At 38.4% G+C, this 12,003-nt stretch overlaps 1 protein-coding gene across 1 annotated transcript in view; it reads right to left on the reverse strand.

The window, feature by feature from the left end:
* The window catches only part of LOC125164628 (vesicle-associated membrane protein 8-like), a 49,801-nt gene extending 38,739 nt beyond the window's left edge, over positions 1–11,062 (reverse strand). The window contains exon 1 of the mRNA XM_047857467.1: positions 10,787–11,062. The gene's annotated coding sequence lies outside the window, so the exon portion shown is untranslated. The remainder of the gene's footprint in view (positions 1–10,786) is intronic.
* Positions 11,063–12,003: the final 941 nt, after the last annotated feature.

The raw sequence follows: 12,003 nt of genomic DNA on the forward strand, positions 1-12,003 counted from the left end.
TATTTTTATGCAGAGAATAACAGAATGAAAAGCAACAGGTAATATGAAACATCACTGGCATTTTTGTCTTTCCCTTGATAGTTTGACAAAACCTCGAGGGTGGAGCAGAGTGGGTGGTGAGAAGCTGGATCCGCGGGAAGGAGAAATCGGACATTCACTATTGTCCTTTTTTTTTTTTTTTTAAATATTTAAGTGTTTATTTTGGGGGAGGGGAAGTGAGAAAGGGAGGGAGAGAGAGAGGGAAAACGAGTAGGGGAGGGGCAGAGAGAGAGGGAGACACAGAATCCAAAGCAGGCTCCAGGCTCTGAGCTGTCAGCAGCTTTTGAGCTTTTGAGAGAGACAGAGTGTGAGCAGGGAAGGTGCAGAGAGAGAAGGAGACATAGAATCTGAAACAGGCTCCAGGCTCTGAGCTGTCAGCACAGAGCCCAACGTGGGACTTGAATTCACAAATCACAAGATCATGACCTGAGCCGAAGTCAGACGCTTACCTGACTGAACCACCCAGGCGCCCCTGTTTTGTTTTTAAATCCATAACATATTGCTTTCTTTGACCATCACATATATTTCAAATATTTTCTTCTGAGATTTATCATTTCCTTTTTCTTTCTGGTGCCTATTCTTTTGCAGACATTTTTGTTTTTTGTTTCTTACTCAGTTAAACATAATGTTTTTTATTATGATGTTGGAACTTACTTAGACAGGGCTTCCTTTCCTGTTCCCATATGAAAATATTTCCTTAATTTTCTTCTGTTACTTTTGTTTGTTTTAATGGTTAAGTCTTTAATCTACCTGAAATTTGTTTCTTTGTCTCTTGTGAGGTAAAAATTTATGTTTTTCCAAAGGTACAGCCAGTTGTTTCAGGCCACTTACTTGAAACGCCACTTTTGCCATAAACTAAATTCTTCCACAACATTGTTTATTGGATTTTAGAGTTGATATACATGTCCTTTTCTGTGCTGATATCACAGTGATTCAATAACTGTAGCTCAAAATGCTTTAAATTTCACAGATTGGAAAGAATTAATATATTTGCAATATTTAATATTCCTATCAGGAACATGGGTTGACTTTCTATTTATTCTTTATTATAGCTTCCTGTAAGAGCTCTATGAGTTTCTTCATAAAGCCTTGACAGATTTTTTTGTATGTTTATTCTAGGGTATTTGACTATTCTTGTTTATAGACTTTGTTCCTCATTTTGACTTAAAACTGGCAGTTTGTGGCAATAATAATAGTAATAATTATTATTATTTAAGTAGGCTCCATGCTCAACATGGGGTTTGAACTCCCAACCCTGAGATTAAAAGTCCCATGCTCTACCGACTGAGCCAGCCAGGTGCCCCTGTTTCTGGCATGTAGAACATCTCTTGGCCATGATGCAGTTTTATCGAGTGCAACAGCCAAGAAATAATTCTTGAGATGTATGGTGCAACTTAGTAAGTTTATTTAAGTTGCATGGGGATGGGAGTCATGGGCAGAAAGGGCTGCACTTTTGCTGAATGAAGCTGGTGGTTATATGCTCAGTGCTCTAGGGGGAGGGGATATGCAGCAAGTATTAAATCATAAATATCTTCTTTGAATTTCTACTCATGAAACTACTTTCATAAAATTTCTCTGTTGCTTATCATTCATTTTGGTGTTAACTATCAGTGAGATACACAAGCAGTCATGAATCCCTTTCAGGATGTAGCAACCAGCACATATTTGATCCTTGTCAGAAGTATGTGGGCTATAGGTCAACATTCGGGGCTAAAGGTGAACATTTTTCTGCTTCTATCCTTCACCAACCATATTTAATTTATTTTACATATAACCACTGCTCTGTTGTATTGTAAACTCCTTAAGGTCAGGAGCCTCATGCACGGCACATAGATCATGTCAATAATAGGATACTATTGCTGATTCTCATATTAGGCTTTCCATTATATTTAGCAGCTAAGTGGAGGGGAACCTCAGGTAGCAATGACATTTGTGGAAACTGGATAATGATTGAAGACAGTGTAGTGGAAGGAGATTGAAGGGACTTTGGAGTCAAGCAGACCTGGATTGTAATGCTGACTTTGCCACTTTCTAGTTGTGTACTCTTGGTGTCTTTGAACCTCGGTTTATTTCTTAGGCTCATCTCTGAACTTAATTCAGAAAATGAATTAACATACCTAAAGCATATGGTGACTGGCCCCAGGAGGTGTTTCAGTGTGAATGGCTGTTATGATCATTATGAGTCCATATTGTCATGGAACGAAATCAATAAGATACACGTTTAAGAAAGCACAGCCAGGCATATACGAGTTGCCTCTTAATAGATTCAGTGAACATATTCGAATCATAATTCAAGGCACATGATACAGAAGTTTTCCAGAATTCTTCCTTTTGACAGATGTGTTATGTGTTGGCTTCTCCTCTGTAATAAATTTCCTGAGAACAGAGGTCAAGTATTACCAATCTTTTTATCTGTAGCCCCTCACGCAGTGGTGGACACAATTTAGGTGGCTGCATTTCCTAGTATGAAGTACAATAATTTATTTAACCATTCTTCGCCTACCTTTATTTATTTTTGTTGTTGTTGTTAATACAAAAGATGTTGGATTCTCATCTTTGCTAGGAAGTGTAGCCAGGTTTAAGAGAGGGTATGTAGATGGCAAACACCTCTGCAGGACACCCAAATGTAACTATTATATTATAGTTGGTTTTAAATCTAATTGCTGTGTTAGGGCCAGCAGAGGGAGCACAGAGCACAGCTTTGAAAGACAGTGCAGCTGTACTGGGGAAGAATGAAAAAGGCTACTCAGGACTTTTACAGAGGAAGGAAATGACAGGTAGGAAGAAGGTCATTCCTTACTTTGGTTCTCTTCTGCCTTGCTTTCTTTTGTAACTCATTCAGGCCCTGACAGGCCTGTTCTCATCTTTTCTTTTGCCCCTTGCTCAGCAGATTTTCATAACCCTTCCCTTCCCTCTAGTTAATTACACAGGAAGACCCACAAGTGCAATCATGTTCTCCAAGCTGGTTTCCCTTTTAGGCAGCTCGGTTACTTAGTTCAGATTCAGGGATGGACATTGGTGTGGGTCCCAGAGAAACACTGAAGAACCCAGGTGCCTTGATTCACAATTCCCACTGAATAAAGCCACTTGGTGGTGGTGGTGGGGGGGGGGTACTGAAAGGGCTGAGTTGAATTCTTCTCTGCATGAGGAATTGAAGAGGTAAGTGAGGACTGGACAGAACGGTTATAGGGAGTGGGGTTCCTAGAGAGTAGAGAAAATGTTACTTCCTGCTTTATTGTCTTGCATAAGCAGATTTATGACAGGTGCAGAACCACATGTGACATGTCAACAACCACAAAGAAGCTAATATAGGCCAGTGTTTCTCATTTTTTTCTCTGAAAATACAAGGATGTTAATAGACATGTGAGGATAAGATCTATGATCAAGTAACTGTGTGGAAACTGCATTAAAAAAATTGAACAGATTTCTCTACTGTGGAAGTTCTTAGATCCTTTAGCAGACTAATAAATATGGTTTGTGAATCTCTGGCAAAAGGATATTATATGCATGTGGGATTTCCCAAACTTGTATGGACTGAACATTTTTAACAGATGGCATCTATGGGATGAGTATTTTATGAATCCCATTTTGGAAAGTGCTGAAATAGACTTGTCTAATGTTCAGGAAATTAGGCAATTACTCCAATGAGATACAGTCATGAAGAACTTTCAAAAGGGCACTGTTTTCTTCAAAGATCTCCTTTGACTTCCCATTCCCACTGAAGGGGGTGTGGAGGAATGAGTGAAGTAGTTAATGAAGGAATAGCAGAATCTCAAGTGGGACTTTCTGAAATCTCTTGTGTCCCTCCCCCCACCCTCCTGCGAGAGATTCTCACGACCTCATCCCCGTATTTGAGGATCTCTTGAATTGTGCCCACTACTGTAACTGGGAGTGGTCGTATCTCTCAGGTGTATTGGAGGAGATAAAATGGTTGTGAACTATTCTCCTACAAGTCAAGTACAAAATTCTCTGCCTGTTGTTTAATGGTTTCTATTGTCTTTCCCAGCCCCAGTATCTCCCAACTTTAACCTTCTTCTTCTCCCCAGTAATTGCCACCATAGCCAAGTTAATCTGCTCACTGATCTGAGATCATATTATGCTAATTCTGGGCTTGAAGCTTCTGTTCACATAGTTTTTCTCACATTCTCCTAATTCTTCTTCTATCCTTTGAAATCCAGCTGAAGACCTTCAGAGTGGTGTACCAGCTACACTACTTATTTTTTTTTACATTAGGGGTTTCAGCCATTAATCGAATACAGCTAATTCTTTGTTAACAAGCCTGTTGGGTTTCAAAAGTTAACAAGTTGATTGTTTGGAATGTAGAGCACTTTTCTCTGCAGAAATATTGTAACTGAGTCAAGGTGTATTTGAAATAGAAATAGTAGAAAACAATCTTTAGTAATTAAACAAAATAGCAACTCTAGTGATTAAACAAAACAGGGAATCAATAAGATTGAATTAGCTCACTCCCATTTATCTTGGTGCTGGTGTTTAAGGAAGAGCAGGTTTAATTAAAGGAGGATAGAAAGGTGTTGGAAATTAGTGGATATTCTGAATGGGCCTTATGGGGCAATTTCACAGGCTTTTTGTTATGTCTTTATTACTTCACAACTCCTAACTCTGCATGTCCATGATGCTGGTGTCTGGCTGTTAGTGCTTTTGTACTTAGCCATGGTTTGGATTATTTTTGGCTTAAAAAAGGTTATGAGAGAATGTCAGCAAAAATGGCAGAGAAAAGGACCTTCAAAAATTTTCCTCTTCATAAGGGCAATGAAAAAAAGACAAACTCTTTGGAATTCATTTTATAACATATATATTTATTGAATCACTGTGTTATATAGCTGAAACTAATATATGTCACCTATACTTAAAAAAAACTTCAGAATCGGGGCACCTGGGTGGCTCATTTGGTTGGGCGACCGACTTCGGCTCAGGTCATGATCTCACAGTTCATGAGCTGGAGCCCCGCGTCGGGCTCTGCTGACAGCTCAGAGCCTGGAGCCTACTTCAGATTCTGTGTCTCCCCTCTCTCTACCCCTCCCCTGCTCACACTCTGTGTCTCTCTGTCTCTCAATAATAAATAAACATTAAAAAAACAAAAAACCAAAAACCCCTTCAGAATTAAAATTTCAGAACTCTAGAAATTAACCAAAGGCTTATTTGGTTAACCCAAGGATCCAACCCAAGAATCATTTACTCAGGAAAAGTGTCTGAATCTTAGTAAGAATGGTGGGCTCTGTGGCATTACAACTTACCCTAACCCCATCACCCACTTTCCAGTTATGTAGTAGCCTTAAAAAATAACACCCCACATTCCTGGGGCAGCTTGGCAGCCACCAGAGAGGACAGAATGAATTTGGAACTCTTTCAAAGTCCCATTCTCATAAAATTGTCATTATCTGATCTGTCTAGTGCTTCTCTGGAAGAGTTCACTTACAAGGCTGACTCAAAACTCAGTGCTAAAAACTACCCTCCCCCCCCCCCCCCCCCCCCCGCCCCCAGCAGGGAACATTGCCAGAAAACAATTACAGGCAAGGGTTTTAACTTGTAGATGCTTATATGATGGATAACAGTTGAGCAAACAATAGACTAACCAAAAGCTTAAAAGGAGTAGCTGGTGAATGCACTGTCCATAAGGGCTTTGAAAAACTTGGACATATACCTCGTAATCTAGAAGGCCGTGTTACATGGAAGAGCTCTGAGCATGCTGGGGAAAGATGTGAGAAGGCCCTAAGCTGTCCTGTCTGATTGACCCTAAAATTTTATGCAAGTGGGAAGTGAAGGCTGAGTTTGAAAGACATGCTCCAACACTACACCGAACTACTCACGGCAAAGCCTGGGAGATTTATTAGTTCCAGGTGTTTAAGGATATTTGTGGCCAATCATTAGTTGACCAATTAGCTGACTAAGTAGGGACGCTAACATAACAAAGAATGTAGACTTTACAAAATTAGTTCAGAAAAGTCACTAAACAAACAACTAAGTATAGCAAGTGGCAACAATAAACTCTGAAGGTAGGGGTGGTGGATCTGACTGTCAGAGTTGTCACATTGTATTATTTTAAATGTCTGTTTTTTTTTTAATTTTAAATGTTTATTTATTTATGAGAGAGCGCGCGCATGCAAGTGGGGGATGGGTAGAGAAAGGGGGACAGAAGATCTGAAGCAGGCTCCACAGTGACATCAGCAAGCCCGATTCAGGGCTTGAACTCATGAACTGCAAGATCATGACCTGAGCCAAAGTCAGACACTCAACCGATTGAGCCACCCAGGCACCCCTTGAATGTCTAGTTCTTATAAAAAAATCATGAGACATACACATAAACAAGAAAATATGCTCCATAAGAGGAAAAAAGTAATCAATAGAAGTCATTCCTAAGGAATCCCAGATGTTGGACTTACAAGACACAGATTTTAAATCAGCTGTTTTAGATATTCCAAAGAACTAAAGCAAATCCTGTCTAAAGAATTAATGTATAATAGTGACATTTCAACAAATAGATAATATCAATACAGAGATAGGATTTATGCAAAGGAAACAGATATAAACTCTGGAGTTTAAAGTATAAAAACTGAAATGAAAAAAAATCACTACAGGAGCTCAACAATAGTTGAACAGGCAGAAAAAAGAAATAGGGAATTTGAAGATGGATATATTGATATTATTCATTCTGGGAAACAGAATGAAAGAAGAATGATCAAAAGTGAATAAAGCCTTACAAACCAGTGGGACACCAACAAATGTTACCAACATAAGCATAACGGAAATACCAGAGGAGAGGAGAGCAAGAAAAGGGCAGAAAAAATACGTGAAGAAATAATGGTTGAAAACTTCACAACTTCGATGAAAAATATTCATCTAAACACCCAGGAAGTTCAGAAAACTCCACATAGGGTAAACTCAAAGGGATTCACTCCTAAACATGGTGTAATCAAACTGTTGAAATCTGAAGGCAAAGATAGAATCTTGAAAATGGGGGTACTTGAGTGGCTCAGTCGGTTAAGAGTCTGACTTTGGCTCAAGTCATGATCTCATGGTTTGTGAGTCCAATCCCTGCATTGGGCTTCATGCTGGCAGTGCTGAGCCTGCTTGGGATTCTCACTCTCACCTCTATCAATCTGCCCCTCTTCTGCTTGTGCTTTCTCTCTCTCTCTCAAAATAAATAAATAAACTTAAAAAAAGAATCTTGAAAATAGCAAGAGAGAAGGATTCATTACATATAGGAATCTCAATAACATTAACAGTTGATTTCTCATCAAAAGTCATAGAAGCCAAAAGACAGTTGAATGACATATTCAAAGTGCTGAAAGAAAGAGAGAAGGGAAAAAAAAAGAAAGAAAAACACCATCATTAGCCACAAATTCTATGTCTGGAAAGAAGAAATAAAAACACTGCCAGATAAACAGGAACTGAGAGAATTCATCATTAGCAGATCTGCCCTGTAAGAAAAATTAAATGAAAGAACACTATATAGTAACTCAAATTCACATGAAGAAATAACACCAGTAAACACATAGTTAAATGATAATATAAATGTAGCTTTTGTTTGTTACTCCTCCCCCCATATCTGATTTAATTGCATAAAGTTATAACTATAAATGTATGTTGATGAGCACACAATGTACACAGATCTAGTTTTTGATAATGACAGAAGAGTGGAGGGTAATGGAGCCATTTAGAGCAATTTTTTTTTTTTTTTAAAATTTTTTTTTTTAACATTTATTTATTTTTGAGACAGAGAGAGACAGAGCATGAACGGGGGAGGGGCAGAGAGAGAGGGAGACACAGAATCGGAAGCAGGCTCCAGGCTCCGAGCCATCAGCCCAGAGCCTGACGCGGGGCTCGAACCCACGGACCGCGAGATCCTGACCTGAGCCGAAGTCGGACGCTCAACCGACTGAGCCACCCAGGCGCCCCTAGAGCAATTTTTAAAATATACTATTGAGGGGCGCCTGGGTGGCTCAGTCGGTTAAGCGTCGGACTTCAGCTCAGGTCACGATCTCGCAGTCCGTGAGTTCGAGCCCCGCGTCAGGCTCTGGGCTGATGGCTCAGAGCCTGGAGCCTGCTTCCGATTCTGTGTCTCCCTCTCTCTCTGCCCCTCCCCCATTTATGCTCTCTCTCTGTCTCAAAAATAAATAAAATATTAAAAAAATATACTATTGCAATTAAGTTGGTACTAATCAGAACCAGATTGTTATAAATTAAGATGTTACTGGTAATCACCAGGGCAACTAGTAAGAAACTAACCCAAAAATATATAATAAAAGAATTGACAAGGGAGTTAAAATAGTACACCAGAAATGTCTATTTTAATACAAAAGAAAGCAATATCAGAGAAATCAAGGAGCTAAAAAAATCAGAGAGTAGAAAACAAATAGCAAAATGGGAGATGTAAATCTTATCAGTAATTAAATATAAATGTATTATACTCTCCAAATTAAAGGCAGAGACTGGTAGGATGAATTAAAAAACATGATCCAACTGTATGCTGTCTGTAAGAGACTCACTTTAAATTAAAAGACACAAATAGTTTGAAAGTAAAAGGATGGAAAAAGATATACTATGTAAAAGCAATCAAAGAGGTGGTGTAGGTATACTAATATGAGGCAAATAGACTCTAAGACAAAAATGTTACTAGAGACAAAGAGGATGTTTTATAATGATTAAAGGGGCAATACATCAGGAAGACATAAGCATATAACAACAGAGTGTCCCATTGTATGAATTAAAAACTCCCAGAATTGAAGGAGAAAATAGGAAATTGAAAAATACTAGTTGGGACTTCAATGCCTCACTTTCACTAATAGGTAGAATAAAGAGGCAGATAACAAGGAAATAGAAAAATTGTGTAACATGATACACCAACTAGACTAATAGACAACTCTAGGACACCCCATCCCCAAACAGAATGCATATTCTTCTCAAGTGCACATGGAACATTCTACAGGATAGACCATACATTGGGCCATAAAAAAGCCTCCATAAGTTTAAAAGGATTGAAATCATTACAAAATATGTTCTATAACCATAAATCAATATAATTAGAAATCAATAACAGAAGGAACTTTGGGAAAATATATATGAAATATATGAAAATTAAATAACACATTCCTAAAATAACCAGTGGGTTAAAGTAGGAAATCACAAGAGTAATACATCCATACTTTCAGATGAATGAAAGTGAAAATACAACATGTCAAAATATAGGATATAGCTAAAAAAGATACTTAGAGGGGAATTATTTATGGGAGTAAAGATCCTAAGTACAAATTCTATAAATAGATAAATACAGAAGACTATCCAAGTCATGTTCTCATGTGATAGCAGAGAAGCAGGAATAAATAAACTCAGTCAAGCAAGCTTTTTCCAAGCTTCTGCTTGTGTTACATCTGCTGATATCCTGTTGGCCAGAATAAATGACATGACAGAGTCCAGGGGAGGGGCATGATACACTCCTCACAGTGGGAGGGCCTTGGTGCTCCCACTATTGTATTTCCCTATTAGGTTGCTCGTTTCTGTTTCCCGGTTTTTGAAGTAGGAATAGGATTGCAAGAACCCAAGATAAAAGCAGTGGAAACCATGTTGCTTTCATTGTTCAAGATCTGTGGTTGCGAATTAATATTTAGCATGATTTTATATGTTAAAAAACTGCTTTAACTGTGTATTCTAATCATTGGTGTCCATGGGGGAAATATTTACTTGTTGTGTTACATTCCTAATTAGCAGGGTCAGTTCTGTTCAGATGTCATTGTTTAAAAGGTACTAGAAAAGGATTCTTTGATACAGTTTATCTTTTGAGGGTGTCTGTCTTGAATTAGGGAGTCCTGCTGGAGTTCTCTTAATTAGCTCAGAATTAATAATCTTTCACTAACCTGTGAAATTGAAGGATGGAATTGGAAAAAGCCTGAATATTGTATCACATAATTTTTGTATTGTCCACTTGGTGGTGGAGTTGTTTTTAGAAAGCAGTGTAAAGTAGTAAGCTAAGCAAAAAAGTAGTAGAATCTCATGAATTCCTTGCCATGAGAAAAACGCAGCACACATTTCCAGTAGATATTCTTCTAGGCAGCATTGTTACTTTTATTAAAGTAAAAGAGCTAATGTAATCTCTTAAAGTATAAGAGATAATATCCCCCCCCCCCCCCCAAAGAGGTGTGATAATTCATTTCCCAGCACATCAGATGAAGCTACTTGCTTACTGGTTAGAGTTCAATACTCAAAAATAGAGATTTTAGAAATTGTCTTAATTTGGGTAATCCTGAACACCATCTAATCTTTTTTTTCTTTTTGTTTAATTTAGAAGAATCCTTGTGTAAAGTAATTCTCCTTATGCAATTTTGTCTAAGTCCTCCTACTCAAAGTGTGGTGACACTGGTATCACTTGCACTTGGGAACTTATGAAAAATGTAGAATCTTGGCCCTCACCCTAGATCTACTGAATCAGACTGCAATTTAACAAGATCTCCAGGTTTTTTGCATGTTCTGTAAGATGCACTGTTCTCCACAGGTAACATGCAAGCAGTGGATGATGAGGTAGAAAAGGAAGAGAAGTAGGACAGGTATCAGGACTGGCATCATTTAACAGATATTCACAGACTTATTTTCAACCTTTAATTGCTTATTTGAAGGCATCCTGAAATGCTCATGCTCTAGCACTGGAGAATGATTGTAAACACGAAGCTACCTCAAGTTCTTTTAGATTCCAAAAGAAAGAAAGCAGAGTTATGTCAGTTATTTTCATACTCACCAATCAGTCGTTAAAATATGGGAGATTCTGGAGACTGGTGTTCTAATTTGGCCCAGCCTAAAACTGATGGTGTCACATACGGCAAGACCTTAATCTCTTAATTTTTAGCTTCTTTATCTAAAAGTGAGGTGTTTCAGCAGGTTTATCCTTTTCAATTTTTCTAAAAATCCTGTGGTTTTAGGTACAGTCAGGGCTGATATTCCGCTGGTAAACCCAGGTATACCCATACCTATCTTTATATTGGCATCTGCTTGGAGTGCCTGGTGCTGGTGTCCCACTGGTTGTTACGTAGTTTGCTCCTAACTAATGATTGAAGGGGAACTAAGTACCAAGGACTGTTAGGAACTAAGTATTATCACTATAGGTTCCAGAATCCTTGCATGTCATGGATTCAGATACATGTAAACATAGGCCTGTGGTATAAGAAAGCTGAGTCAAACAGTATAAGGAGTAGAAAGTACATGGGCTTTGTGTCAGTCTTGGGTTCATGTTTCATGTCCTAGTTTTGCTGCATATTGGCTTTTATGGGTTTATTACCTAAATGCACTTGGCATCAGCTTTGTTTGTAGCTAAAAAATAGGATTAATATAATAATATGTACCTCACAGTATAATTATGAGGAATTAATGAGATAATTTATACAGAGAATCTGGCAAATGATAGATATTCAATAAATGTTAGTTTCCTTTTCACTTATGTATCCATACACAGAATAACTCGTACAAAAATTTTTTCTTCTGGAAACCTCTGTAATGCGATATGCTGAATGAACAGAGGCACTGGGTGCCTTAATAATGATAAAAGAAGATCAGGGCATCTGTGTGGCTCAGTCATTTAAGCATCTGACTTTTGATTTTGCCTCATGTCATAATCCCAGCGTTGTGAGATTGAGCCCTGCATCAGGTTCCACACTGGCAGCACAGAGATTGCTTGGGATTCGCTCTCTGTCCCTCCCCCACTCACTCTCTATCTCTCTTTCTCTCAAAATAAACAAACATTTAAAAAAATAATAAAAGAATGGGAATGCAAGCTGGTGCAGCCTCTCTGGAAAACAGTATGGAGGTTCCTCAAAAAACTAAAAATAGAACTACCCTACGACCCAGCAATTGCACTACTAGGCATTTAATCAAGGGATACAGGTGTGTTGTTTCAAAGGGACACATGCACCCCAATGTTTATGGCAACACTATCAACAATAGCGAAAGTATGGAAAGAAC

Source organism: Prionailurus viverrinus, chromosome B1 (genome assembly GCF_022837055.1).
Source record: "Prionailurus viverrinus isolate Anna chromosome B1, UM_Priviv_1.0, whole genome shotgun sequence".
NCBI classification, from domain to species: Eukaryota; Metazoa; Chordata; class Mammalia; order Carnivora; family Felidae; genus Prionailurus; species Prionailurus viverrinus.